Genomic DNA, 13,583 nt, shown 5'->3' on the forward strand with positions numbered 1-13,583 from the left:
TTCAGAGTGGAGCTTCAGAGTGGAGCTTCAGAGTGGAGCTTCAGAGTGGAGCTTCAGAGTGGAGCTTCAGAGTGGAGCTTCAGAGTGGAGCTTCAGAGTGGAGCTTCAGAGTGGAGCTTCAGAGTGGAGCTTCAGAGTGGAGCTTCAGAGTGGAGCTTCAGAGTGGAGCTTCAGAGTGGAGCTTCAGAGTGGAGCTTCAGAGTGGAGCTTCAGAGTGGAGCTTCAGAGTGGAGCTTCAGAGTGGAGCTTCAGAGTGGAGCTTCAGAGTGGAGCTTCAGAGTGGAGCTTCAGAGTGGAGCTTCAGAGTGGAGCTTCAGAGTGGAGCTTCAGAGTGGAGCTTCAGAGTGGAGCTTCAGAGTGGAGCTTCAGAGTGGAGCTTCAGAGTGGAGCTTCAGAGTGGAGCTTCAGAGTGGAGCTTCAGAGTGGAGCTTCAGAGTGGAGCTTCAGAGTGGAGCTTCAGAGTGGAGCTTCAGAGTGGAGCTTCAGAGTGGAGCTTCAGAGTGCAGATTCAGAGTGCAGATTCAGAGTGCAGATTCAGAGTGCAGATTCAGAGTGCAGATTCAGAGTGCAGATTCAGAGTGCAGAGTGGAGCTTCAGAGTGGAGCTTCAGAGTGGAGCTTCAGAGTGGAGCTTCAGAGTGGAGATTCAGAGTGGAGCTTCAGAGTGGAGCTTCAGAGTGGAGCTTCAGAGTGGAGCTTCAGAGTGGAGCTTCAGAGTGGAGCTTCAGAGTGGAGCTTCAGAGTGGAGCTTCAGAGTGGAGCTTCAGAGTGGAGCTTCAGAGTGCAGAGTGGAGCTTCAGAGTGGAGCTTCAGAGTGCAGATTCAGAGTGCAGAGTGGAGCTTCAGAGTGGAGCTTCAGAGTGCAGATTCAGAGTGCAGATTCAGAGTGGAGCTTCAGAGTGGAGCTTCAGAGTGGAGCTTCAGAGTGGAGCTTCAGAGTGGAGCTTCAGAGTGGAGCTTCAGAGTGCAGATTCAGAGTGGAGCTTCAGAGTGGAGCTTCAGAGTGCAGAGTGGAGCTTCAGAGTGGAGCTTCAGAGTGCAGATTCAGAGTGCAGAGTGGAGCTTCAGAGTGGAGCTTCAGAGTGCAGAGTGGAGCTTCAGAGTGGAGCTTCAGAGTGCAGATTCAGAGTGCAGAGTGGAGCTTCAGAGTGCAGATTCAGAGTGCAGAGTGGAGCTTCAGAGTGCAGATTCAGAGTGGAGCTTCAGAGTGGAGCTTCAGAGTGGAGCTTCAGAGTGGAGCTTCAGAGTGGAGCTTCAGAGTGGAGCTTCAGAGTGGAGCTTCAGAGTGGAGCTTCAGAGTGGAGCTTCAGAGTGGAGCTTCAGAGTGGAGCTTCAGAGTGGAGCTTCAGAGTGGAGCTTCAGAGTGGAGCTTCAGAGTGGAGCTTCAGAGTGGAGCTTCAGAGTGGAGCTTCAGAGTGGAGCTTCAGAGTGGAGCTTCAGAGTGGAGCTTCAGAGTGGAGCTTCAGAGTGGAGCTTCAGAGTGGAGCTTCAGAGTGGAGCTTCAGAGTGGAGCTTCAGAGTGGAGCTTCAGAGTGCAGATTCAGAGTGGAGCTTCAGAGTGCAGAGTGGAGCTTCAGAGTGGAGCTTCAGAGTGCAGATTCAGAGTGCAGCTTCAGAGTGCAGCTTCAGAGTGCAGCTTCAGAGTGCAGCTTCAGAGTGGAGCTTCAGAGTGGAGCTTCAGAGTGGAGCTTCAGAGTGGAGCTTCAGAGTGGAGCTTCAGAGTGGAGCTTCAGAGTGGAGCTTCAGAGTGGAGCTTCAGAGTGCAGATTCAGAGTGGAGCTTCAGAGTGCAGAGTGGAGCTTCAGAGTGCAGAGTGGAGCTTCAGAGTGCAGAGTGGAGCTTCAGAGTGCAGAGTGGAGCTTCAGAGTGCAGAGTGGAGCTGCAGAGTGGAGCTGCAGAGTGGAGCTGCAGAGTGGAGCTGCAGAGTGGAGCTGCAGAGTGGAGCTGCAGAGTGGAGCTGCAGAGTGGAGCTGCAGAGTGGAGCTGCAGAGTGGAGCTGCAGAGTGGAGCTGCAGAGTGCAGATTCAGAGTGGAGCTTCAGAGTGCAGAGTGGAGCTTCAGAGTGCAGAGTGGAGCTTCAGAGTGCAGATTCAGAGTGGAGCTTCAGAGTGCAGAGTGGAGCTTCAGAGTGCAGAGTGGAGCTTCAGAGTGGAGCTTCAGAGTGCAGAGTGGAGCTTCAGAGTGCAGAGTGGAGCTTCAGAGTGCAGAGTGGAGCTTCAGAGTGGAGCTTCAGAGTGGAGCTTCAGAGTGGAGCTTCAGAGTGGAGCTTCAGAGTGGAGCTTCAGAGTGGAGCTTCAGAGTGGAGCTTCAGAGTGGAGCTTCAGAGTGCAGATTCAGAGTGGAGCTTCAGAGTGCAGATTCAGAGTGCAGATTCAGAGTGGAGCTTCAGAGTGGAGCTTCAGAGTGCAGAGTGGAGCTTCAGAGTGCAGATTCAGAGTGGAGCTTCAGAGTGCAGAGTGGAGCTTCAGAGTGCAGATTCAGAGTGCAGAGTGGAGCTTCAGAGTGGAGCTTCAGAGTGGAGCTTCAGAGTGGAGCTTCAGAGTGGAGCTTCAGAGTGGAGCTTCAGAGTGGAGCTTCAGAGTGGAGCTTCAGAGTGGAGCTTCAGAGTGGAGCTTCAGAGTGGAGCTTCAGAGTGGAGCTTCAGAGTGGAGCTTCAGAGTGGAGCTTCAGAGTGGAGCTTCAGAGTGGAGCTTCAGAGTGGAGCTTCAGAGTGGAGCTTCAGAGTGGAGCTTCAGAGTGGAGCTTCAGAGTGGAGCTTCAGAGTGGAGCTTCAGAGTGGAGCTTCAGAGTGGAGCTTCAGAGTGGAGCTTCAGAGTGCAGAGTGGAGCTTCAGAGTGGAGCTTCAGAGTGGAGCTTCAGAGTGGAGCTTCAGAGTGGAGCTTCAGAGTGCAGAGTGGAGCTTCAGAGTGGAGCTTCAGAGTGCAGAGTGGAGCTTCAGAGTGGAGCTTCAGAGTGCAGAGTGGAGCTTCAGAGTGCAGATTCAGAGTGGAGCTTCAGAGTGCAGAGTGGAGCTTCAGAGTGCAGATTCAGAGTGGAGCTTCAGAGTGCAGAGTGGAGCTTCAGAGTGCAGAGTGGAGCTTCAGAGTGGAGCTTCAGAGTGCAGAGTGGAGCTTCAGAGTGGAGCTTCAGAGTGGAGCTTCAGAGTGCAGCTTCAGAGTGCAGAGTGGAGCTTCAGAGTGCAGCTTCAGAGTGCAGAGTGCAGCTTCAGAGTGCAGAGTGGAGCTTCAGAGTGCAGAGTGGAGCTTCAGAGTGCAGAGTGGAGCTTCAGAGTGGAGCTTCAGAGTGTCAAGAGCAATGCCAATAGCTCTAACTTTAACAAAGGCAAAACCATTGCATTGTAAATGCTTGTTTACTGAGGCTACTGCATTAATTGAGATCCGGGAGCTTCATAACAAATATGTCTCCCAAGATGGCTAGCAGAGAGAAAAGAGCTCTAATGTAGCACAAATATCACCCAAATGTAGCCCAAGTGTAGCCCAATGTCAGAAGTGTGCAAAACACCTACACATATTTTGCTTTTTCATAAAAGAGCATGAAAGGGTAACGCATACTAACCATTCTGGAATGGAGTGCCAATATTTAAAAAAATTAAAGATATGCTTTTATGTGCTGCCTTCCTCACTATCAGAGGGTGCAAAGATGAAAATGCTGCCATTAATGGTTGCTTTGTGTGATTAATGTCATTCTTATGCTTAGTTTTTACATTTCCTGGGAGTATTGTATCTACATGATAGGACCAAAACATATTTGATAACCTAACTCAATTTTCAGGTATGTGAATTACATTTAATTTGGAGAAAAAAGTATTCAAAAAATATGTGTATGTGAGAATGTTATAGGAGTATCAAATACTATTGAGAAAATATTGGAACTATATAAGGTAATGTACGAGTGGTCTTCTAAGTGGCTGTGTATGTTTAATAATAAACAAAGGAAGAGAGGTTAATGTCTCTTGTAAGCCACTTAAATGGAGCCTCAAAGACTCGAGAAGTTCACACCCTATTTGGGTTTGAAAAAGAAAGCCCTCACACACCGACCTAGTCAGTGTCATGCTTCATCATCGGGCCCCACCGAAGAGACCTAATGCCTCTTCGGTGTGCTGCGACGCCAGGAGACTGCGGAGCTGGTATTGTGTGATGGGTGTGTTGGAGGGTTAAATTAAACTTTAAAAGTGTCTGAAGGGTATCTACAAAATTTTTTTATTAATGATCCCTAGCACACAGTAAAAAGAGTTCTATGTGTCTGAATTATAAAGCCAAGGTAATGGATGGTTTAATTCAGAGATAACTTAGTCAACATGTTTCAGCCTTAGTGTTGGTTTAAATTTACCTAGGCATTCATCAGGACAATGTTAAACCCCGGCGGTATGGACTCTCTAATCGTCCACCCTAACCTGGGGACGTGAAAGTGAAAATGGTCCGGTTGAGGAAGTACGAGGTGTACAAGCGGGCTGCGAGTGCTGAGGGCGATGTGCCAGGGACACTCCAACCCCCCTCCTGAGACCCATGGTGCAGATAGCGCCTAACTTTAAAGTGCCAAGACACTCCATAACTAGGAGTGATTTTTCGGAATGAGCAATTGCTCTTCCTATTTTTATGCACTTTAAACACTTTTTTTTTCTTTTCACTTTCACGTCCCCAGGTTAGGGTGGACGATTAGAGAGTCCATACCGCCGGGGTTTAACATTGTCCTGATGAATGCCTAGGTAAATTTAAACCAACACTAAGGCTGAAACATGTTGACTAAGTTATCTCTGAATTAAACCATCCATTACCTTGGCTTTATAATTCAGACACATAGAACTCTTTTTACTGTGTGCTAGGGATCATTAATAAAATTTTTTTGTAGATACCCTTCAGACACTTTTAAAGTTTAATTTAACCCTCCAACACACCCATCACACAATACCAGCTCCGCAGTCTCCTGGCGTCGCAGCACACCGAAGAGGCATTAGGTCTCTTCGGTGGGGCCCGATGATGAAGCATGACACTGACTAGGTCGGTGTGTGAGGGCTTTCTTTTCAAACCCAAATAGGGTGTGAACTTCTCGAGTCTTTGAGGCTCCATTTAAGTGGCTTACAAGAGACATTAACCTCTCTTCCTTTGTTTATTGTCATATCACTGGGGATTAAGAGAGTGTTCCTGTAATTCCCTACCTCTCCCATTGTTTTTTGTGTATGTTTAATAACAGGTGAGTAACCGGTTTTGAGTGTTTGAGAATGTGACAGTTTGTCTGTGTAGACTAGGTGTGAGAGAAGTTGGTTCACAACCTGCTGCTTTGAATTCGTATGCTGTACACTTGCTGCTTACTACATTAGGTACTTGGTAGTAAAATAACTGTAGATTTAGAGTTAAACTTTTATTTAGCAAGGCATTAGAAGATGTGAAAATATTTACGTGTGTATATATGATGCGCTGTTCTCAGAGTGTTTTTCTTTAAATTCTGGGTGCTGTCAGACATCTACAAAGCACATATACAATTATTCACTTCCCTACAAACTACTTTTGCGCGCAGCAGATTTAAACATAATTATAGTCACATCTATATTGCTCTCTTTTCCGTAACACAGGCACGGAGGTGTTTCTTTTAAGCCACTTACGTAGATATTCGAGTCGTTGAGATACTAAAATAGACTGCTACAGGTGTACTCCTTCAATTTTTCAGATATGTTGTCAAGTACAGACACAGCCTTCTCATTCATGTAGAGAAATACTCTTTCTGACATGAACGATGCTCGGTAGTACAAGTCCTGTGTGTGCACTTTCACTTATAGATTGATTTGCCTTGTAAAAACGGTTTGTCAAGTCTTAAATCCAAGTTTCAGTGTGCACATCACATGTGAGAGATGCTGTAGGTGTAATATAAAGCTTGCTGGTTTGTGCTTAAAATATGTTCTTTTCAGTTCACTAGGTTACTTGTGCACTCGCATGCCCCTATGCCAAGTGCTACATAGAGTATGCCATCCCTAAAGCAACTGACATACATGTTTGGAAAAACATAAAGCCTCAGTTTCAGCTATTGAGACCGCTACATAAGCACATAGATTCAGTCACTCACCAGAAACTATTAATACATGCAGCAGACTCAAGGGTAGTTGCAGTCACACCTAGGTAGCTCTGTATTGTGTAACACTGGCACTGAAGTATTTCTGCAGCCACTTACATGCACCTTTAGACAGCCATAGAGGTATTGTTGAAGGCAGTTAGATACCAGCACATTTACTTAAACACCTCATGGCACTGATAGATGTGCCACTCTCTCAGATATGTAGGCAAGTACTGACAAAATCTTCTCAAACATGCAGAGAAATAGTATTTCAAAATGGGTGCACAGACCCAGTCTGTGCACGGTCACTACAAGCTTCCCTTGGTATGTTATTGGTGTTTCTGAAGGTTCAAATCCATGTTTTAGTGCACATAAGAGATGTTCATATGCCATAAATGATACTGTTTTGCACTTAAGAGATTGACCGATGTCCTCGCCGTCCGTGGATCATGATGGCATTGTTTTGTCATAAGCAGGCAAGGGGTTAATGCCAAAGGAAAACTAGCGGGGTGCTTGTACCTTCAATGAAAATAATTATTTTCTGGTCGTTTTCAAAGTCGTTTGTATGTCTATAGTGAATTATGTATTTACAAATTATGTGAAAGAACCTCTATGTTGGCTCCACTATGAATGAATGAAAGCAGATATTAAAAATGTTTGCCAGGTTACATATTTTTTAGGTCTCGCCTAAGACCGCTCATGCACGGTCTCCTGCAGATCTTTGTTTACTTTACTTTACTGGGGCTGCCCATTGCTTACCATTGGTTAACCTTGCTGGCTCCCATTTGCTTGCCACTTATTCGTCCTTGTTAGAACTTGGGGTCTCTAGTTGGCAGAGGTAAGTACCTTTGTCCAAATAGGGACCCTTGCTTCTAGTCAGGGTAAGGGGATATACACTGTTGATAAGCCCTGCTCACCCCCTCGGTCGCTTGGCACGAGCAGACAGGCTTATCCCTAAGGCAATGTGTAAAGTATTCGCACCAACACTCCAAGTAACTCAGTGAAGCACCACAAATGTACACCACACTGGTTGTTCTAAAAATATCAATATCTTTATATAGCTTAGGTCAGATCAAAATGGAAGAAAATGCACATACATATAAATAACGTTGCTCTGTCTTTAGAAATGTTTCTTGAGAGGTTTCTAGAAAAACAAGCATTTACAATGCAATAGGTCTCGCATTAGCAAAGTTTGAAGTTGTTGGTTTTGTAAATGGTATTGTTTTTTATCTGTTTGTTTTTAAAAGCGTCCGTGGTGCATTATTTATTATAGTTTTATGTAGCACTATGTTCTAACGTTGCATTAGGGGCGAATTTACACATTCCGTGCTGCTTGACTCCCGCTGAATAGGAGCATCAGCTGAGAGGCCACAATTTGAATGGGCACAATAACAAAGCTGTATTTAACTGCCTTGAGGACACCTCTGTTTGGAGGATTGCGGCAAAGTACTGTAACAGTTCCCGTATCTCCATGATAGTCATTTTCCTAACGGTGGGAGGACGGCGCACAGCCAGCCCTGCTAGGGTTCAAACTCACAATCTGCAGCCTGCAAGGATGTTTCTCCAACAGATGAGTTACCTCCTAACACCATCATGCACTCTGGCAGAAGTTATAAGGGGCCAGCTGGGCTATAGTGCACACACGAGTCACGATGACCTTGAGGCGCTTTCACGCGAAGTCCAAAAAGTCCCATCTTGAAAGAGTTAGAGATGTTAAAGCAAGTCAAGGGTCCATGATAGCGCTAAGACGCTGTGTACCTTCTGACTGAGGAGGCAAGATAGTCTCTAGGAGATTAAGCGCTGAGTCGGCCCCGCAGGAGCCCATGTACATTGTTGCAGTAGGCTCTCATGCAAGTCTATGCTTAAGGCCTGCACTGAGCTGCTGACAAGCGGACACGGGTGACACTAATCACCACGGAGGGTGGTGGAGGGGGTGGCTGGGGGTGTCACTAGTAGTTAGCCTCAGCTTGGAGAAAACCCCACCTCTCGTCCTTCCTTAAGGGGCCGACATGCGAGCAGCACAGGTCAGCCTGCGCCTTGAGCACGGCCAGAGACCGCTGGCACATCGAGGGAAGGAGCTTCAGCGGGTGTAAATGTACAGGAATTTATATAGCGCAAATCACCGAGCGGTTTCTAAGCGCTTGCTTAGGGAACCCGTCCTGGTATTCCCCTGTGAGATAACCCCGGCAGGGTATCCGCAAGGTGAAAGCCAGGCATCCCGCCGCGAGGGGCCGTTGTGGAGATTAAGCAAGCTATTGCCCAGAGTCGCAGAGTGTGAACCCGTGAATCGAGTAGGCACCGGAGCGAGAATTGTCGAGTCCATGGACATTTTAGGACTCAAGACCCCGCCGAGCCGGGAATTGAACCCTGGTCCTGGGCTGACCTCTGCTTCCAGGTCTGCCTCCTCTAACCAGTGAGCCACACTTCTCCATGTCTTCATGTGACCTGTGGCCTGGTTAACAGTCACACACTTCTAGGCTGAGCAGCAATCCTTGTTGTGTAGTCACGTGCTATGCTAGCAGAAGGGAAGTCATGAACAGGGCTGTGTTAATGACCGGCAACTGGCGCTCTAAAGCCCCTCCATCTAATGACGATGTAGGTCCGGCACAAGTGAGGGAGCAGCCGGGACAGACCAGGGGTGCCTCACAGGGGCAGTGATAAGGGCTCAGAGGTGGGAGGCGCTCTCTGTACCCAAACAACGGGTCTCTTTTCATATCAAACTGTAGGGCAGGGTTGAGATGTTTTCTGCCTGTTGGGAGCCCTGGTCAGTGTTGATGAAACACTGCAGCCTGGGCAGAAATATAAAAATAAACAAGGCAGTGGAAGAGGGAGAAAAGCAGAAAGCACGAAGATGAGGGATGTAAGGAGGTTGGAGGTGAGGTGAAGGAAGGGACACGAAGGCAGCAAGGTCGAGGGAAAGAAAGGGATGTGCAGAAGACAAGGATGCAACAAGGAGGAGCGTTAACAACTGAAGAGGCTGAAGGTGGGAGGGCGGGGGAGATACTCTCCCCTGCTACAGTGGCTGCTGACCAGGGTGGGTGGGGGGGAGAGCTGCACTCCTCGTGCCCCCTGCACCTCCACTCTCCGTGCCTGCTTCACAGCTGTGGTGAATGTTCTTATCTGCATGTTAAATAAACAAGCAGATAAGACAAGCTGGAAATCAGGCCATTATGTCTGGAGGGGCTGTCCGAAAAACGGACAGGGTGGTACCCAGAAACGCTCCTTTCCATTGGGAAGCCAACGTTTATCATAATCGCTGACGCTACCCAATGGAAAAGGGGGCGGGGCTTACAGTACCCTTTTTAAAACAATATCTCTCGCAGAGGCGTGGCAGCAGCTTCGCTGCTCCGCCCACGCTTCTACGAGACGTAAAAATAAACTGGTAGGTTTCTGTTGTCAAAAAGCCAATGTTCATTGTAAAGTTTGTTTTCCTTGATTATCGAAAATAGGTCAGTGTAAATTGTGATCTTACTAAAACAGTCTCTTGTAGCACTGCTCACCGAACACCCTGTAAGGCTGAAGGGTGGACTAGGAGGCTCAATGGGCAGGGAGCCTTATTTGCCGATGCGCGACAACTCAGTGAATCACTGTCCTCATGTTAAACATGCCTCTGCTGTGCAGGTGAGCTTTGATGGAAATATTTCCCCCTCTGTATGCCGGCTGGAGTGCGCGCTGGTCATCAACTGACTGGGGCATAGCACCACTCGTTCTTCCCGCTGCTCCCTCTACCCATGTCGGCTTCGATCCCCAAACCGGAGCCAGTTACCTGGAGTGTGTGGGGAAAGGAGGCCATCACTTCGTCGGCGGTGCAGCTCCTCTGTGTGACTGCCCACCCGCCTTCGGTCACAGCGTTGCGCACTTGGCCAATCCCAGCACAGCTACGTCGGCCGAGCCTCCAGTTGCCGGGCAACTCTCTCTTGCTCGGCCAATCCCAACGCGGCCTAGAGATGACGTCGTGGGGGGTTTGGGCCAGCGGCGGTGACCACAACCCTGCCACAATACCACAGGCAAGATGGGGGCTGGCGAGAACAAGGTGCCGGCCCTTCAAACTTCACGCTGGCACAATAATTACTGTGCACTGTGTGGAAGGCGGCACAAAGGATTCACGAGGCCACAGCTTAGACCCAGGGACACTCACCAAGTGCTAGCAGGATAGTTTTCTTCTGGAAACTTTTATAACCCTGTGTTTCATAAGCAGGAGGCCAGCTCTTCTTGGCCCCTTGGATACTCTTGGGACACAGCACACAGCAAGTATTTTTGCTCCAAAGAGGGGGGGCGACACAGAACACAGCAAAGTCCTTCAGCCTCACCCTCCGCAAAATCAGCAACTGCAGGCCAACCCCAGAACAAAGCAAGGGAAGTACTTCTCAGTTCTTCAGGTGATCTTCTTGGGCAGAGGTTCCTCTTGACTGTAGAAGTTTTGGGTAAACTTTTGTGCTCCTGAGTTTCAACAGGAGGCCAGCTCTTGTCAGGCCCTTGGAGACACTTATTCCTGGACACAGCACACAGCCAAGTCCTTCCTTCAAGCAGGTGGAGGAACACACCACACAACAAAGTTTGGGGATAACCCTGCAAAAAGGTCCTCTTCCATAGACTTCCTACCACCTTGTATGTTTGTCCTTCCCTTGGAGCACGGACGCATTACTGCCCTTCTAGTGCTTGCTTTTTCAGGTGCTACATTTTTAGGTCTCGCCTAGGCAGTGCGCATGCGCTTCTCTAGGAGATGACCTTTAGAAATTGGTCAGCTCTTTTCAAGCACTCGTGCTTGTGCAGGCATCCACCCTGCAGGAGTGAGCAGCGGTGCACATGCTAATTGAAAACAGATGGCCTGCACTCCCCTGCTCGCTCCCGCAAGGTGGAGCACAAGCACGAGTTCTTGAAAAGCTTGAATTAGCGTGGTTGCTTTCACCACCCTAATTTGAAATAAATGGCACCCTGCGTGCGATTGCTAATTAGCGCGTTTGCCATGCTGCTGTGCTTGGGGTGCCGGGAGCAGTGTGTGACCAGCACTTGTGTTAGCGTACTGTATGTCCCTCTCGGCCACTCTCCACACGTGTTTTTTTTTTTTTTGCGGTTTCGTTCCTAATTGTTCTGAAGCCGATGCACTGGCCCTCGTCAATAACAGATTGTGTTAAGTTTCATTTTAGCATAGAGTTGTGCCGCCTTTTGTCTGGTTTGCCTCGTGTGCCCCAGCAGCACCTCTTTGCCGTCTCTTCCGTTGCTGCTTTGAGATTGGTTAGATGCTCTGGTGTAGTTTTAGTCGAAGGCTGTTTTTTCTTGGCAGTGAGGGCGAGGGTTCCTGGCTCTGCTCGGACCGCGGTAAACAGCTCCTGTCAAGGGACTGGACATGCCTCTCCTCTCCTGAGCAACGCTGCGCCCCTCAGTCATTGGTTGCCAGCAGCATAGGATACCGGGCTGCCTGGCTGGCTCAGTGCGCCTCTACTCTCTGCCAACTGTGGAGCTCGCATCTCCAACTCCTCTGGAGCCGCCTGAAGGGTCACCTCACAGCGCCTCAATTCCCGCAGGGTCACCTCACAGCACCTCTAGTCTCCACCCGTAGCATCACCTCACAGCACCTACCCACCTCATCCGGTGCCTTCTGCGGGGTCACCTCCATCTCTGCAGGACCATTCCACCTCACGTTGCCTTCTCCTCACACCTGCGCTCCCCCAGGATGCCGCTGCTCTCCCCCTGGCAGGTGCTCTGTTCCTCCTCTGCCCGCTGCTCCCCTGCTCGGAGTCGGACAGCCAGAAAGTGAAGAAGTCCCTGCGGCAGAGAGTCGCTGAGAACGCCGACCGGGTGAGTCCATTCACAAGCCAGGTGGGGGAACTGTGGAGCTTACCCCCACACATGGAGCCCTCACTCCAGCCCTTACAGTATTGGGCAGTCTAAGTTGCAATGCATTTACTATAGGCTCTCAGTCAAACTTTGCTTCCAATCCATCACTTACACGTTTCATATTTGGGAGTTAAGAAGACTCTTACTCAGCTGTTGCACAGGCTAGAGAAGCACCCCCCTCCCCCGCCACAGTGATAGGGCTGTGGGTAGCAGCTTTTGTTGGTATTTGCCTGCAACTAAGTGCAAAGAAAAACAAGCATTGGCATAACCAATAGGTCTCGCCTTCGGTACCTTATATGCGTTTAGACATGCAACAGTTGATGTTGTTGCACCAAGGATATTGTACTGCATAACTAAATACTTATAAGGTTCCAAAGGCGAGACATTTTATGTATGCCAATGCTTGTTCTTTTTGTTTAAGCACTCTACAAAAGTAAGTGTTTCCCAGCTGCTCAGTCGTGTACTTCTGCCCCTCCATGTTCTCGCCCCAGCCCCACCTTCTGTGTGCTTGCCAGCCCCCGGTTCCCCTTGTGCCCTCCCTGCCTATGGAAGTGTGTAATAATACAGGCGCGCGGCACACAGTGCTGTGTTCTAGTTTCACTCCATCGCACTCAATAAGTAAGCTGGTTATTCCTTAGGAAGTAAACGGATGTAGAGTTTCTGTGTCATGTGATTTCTGTTCTCGTGGCCGCCGGCCAGCCCCGTGTTGCTGCAACAAAACACGGAAAGTCTTCTGCAGCCCGGAGCGATTGTAAGTGTTTGTAACCAGACCTTTCTCTCTCCTTTCCAGAGTGAACAGGACTGCGCAGAAATGCTGGCGTTCGTGGGAGCGCGGAGCCTGCGGTGACCGAGCACAGAGAGTAAGTCCTTCTCCTGCTGGGTTTAGAAGTAGCCTGTGAAGGGTGCAGCAAGCGTCCTGCCCCCCCCCCTGCAAACTCCAGACACAATAGCCAGCTTGATGTCGCGTAACAGACTGATTGGGAAGAGCCCTGGGCCCTGAAGTCTGCTGTGATATTTCCTGCTCAGGAGAAAAGTAACGCCCCCCACTGGTGTCGCGCAGCTTCTTCTGTATTGTTCATTATCATTCAATAAGCAGGCTAGCGTGGTAGGAGTTCAACTTTTCACAAACCTTGATTGGCTTTTGTTCTAAGAATAACTTCATACAGCTTGCAGTTCTGCCGTTTCTAGGCACTGTAAATCACACTGCTGCTCTGCCGCTCCTTAGCGCCATCACACAGCACCCCATTTGCCGAACTCCGAAGGGTGGGTGGCTGACTTGGCCTTTCCAATATTTAATTTTGTGGCCTGCAGGTCAACGCATGATTCAGGGATGGCTGTTCAGTGTCATTAGGATCACATCACTCCCACCCTGATGGAACTCCAAGCGCCCCTTTCCTGCTCGCACATCTTCAAAACTAGCTGCATCCTACACAAAGCCATCACGACCAGCACCATCCCTGATCCCGCACACAAGCTCAACAGCTCTGCTGGCTCCCAGCAAACCATGGGCCAGGTCATTACCAGACTAAAGAATAAAAAAAGTAAAAAAGAAAAACCAAGGCAGCAGGCCTTTTCCATCTACGCTCCCAGTATCTGGAACAACATCCCGGTATCCATCAGGAACGCCCCACGGCTTCTCCCTCCGATTTAGGAAAGAACACGCCTCTTTAAAGAACACTACATCACAATGCACTACCCACC

The 13,583-nt window shown here is 49.1% G+C and overlaps 1 protein-coding gene across 2 annotated transcripts in view; it reads left to right on the plus strand.

Annotated features, from left to right (window-relative positions):
• Nucleotides 1-13,583, plus strand: part of CLCN5 (chloride voltage-gated channel 5) — a 393,445-nt gene that overhangs the window by 99,441 nt on the left and 280,421 nt on the right. Inside the window, exon 3 of one of the 2 annotated variants that reach the window (XM_078663825.1) lies at nucleotides 12,673-12,742. The exons of the other annotated variant lie outside the window; for it this stretch is intronic. The gene's annotated coding sequence lies outside the window, so the exon portion shown is untranslated. The remainder of the gene's footprint in view (nucleotides 1-12,672; nucleotides 12,743-13,583) is intronic. 2 annotated transcript variants of the gene reach the window in all.

This window comes from Lissotriton helveticus, chromosome 10 (genome assembly GCF_964261635.1).
Source record: "Lissotriton helveticus chromosome 10, aLisHel1.1, whole genome shotgun sequence".
In the NCBI taxonomy this organism is placed as follows: domain Eukaryota; kingdom Metazoa; phylum Chordata; class Amphibia; order Caudata; family Salamandridae; genus Lissotriton; species Lissotriton helveticus.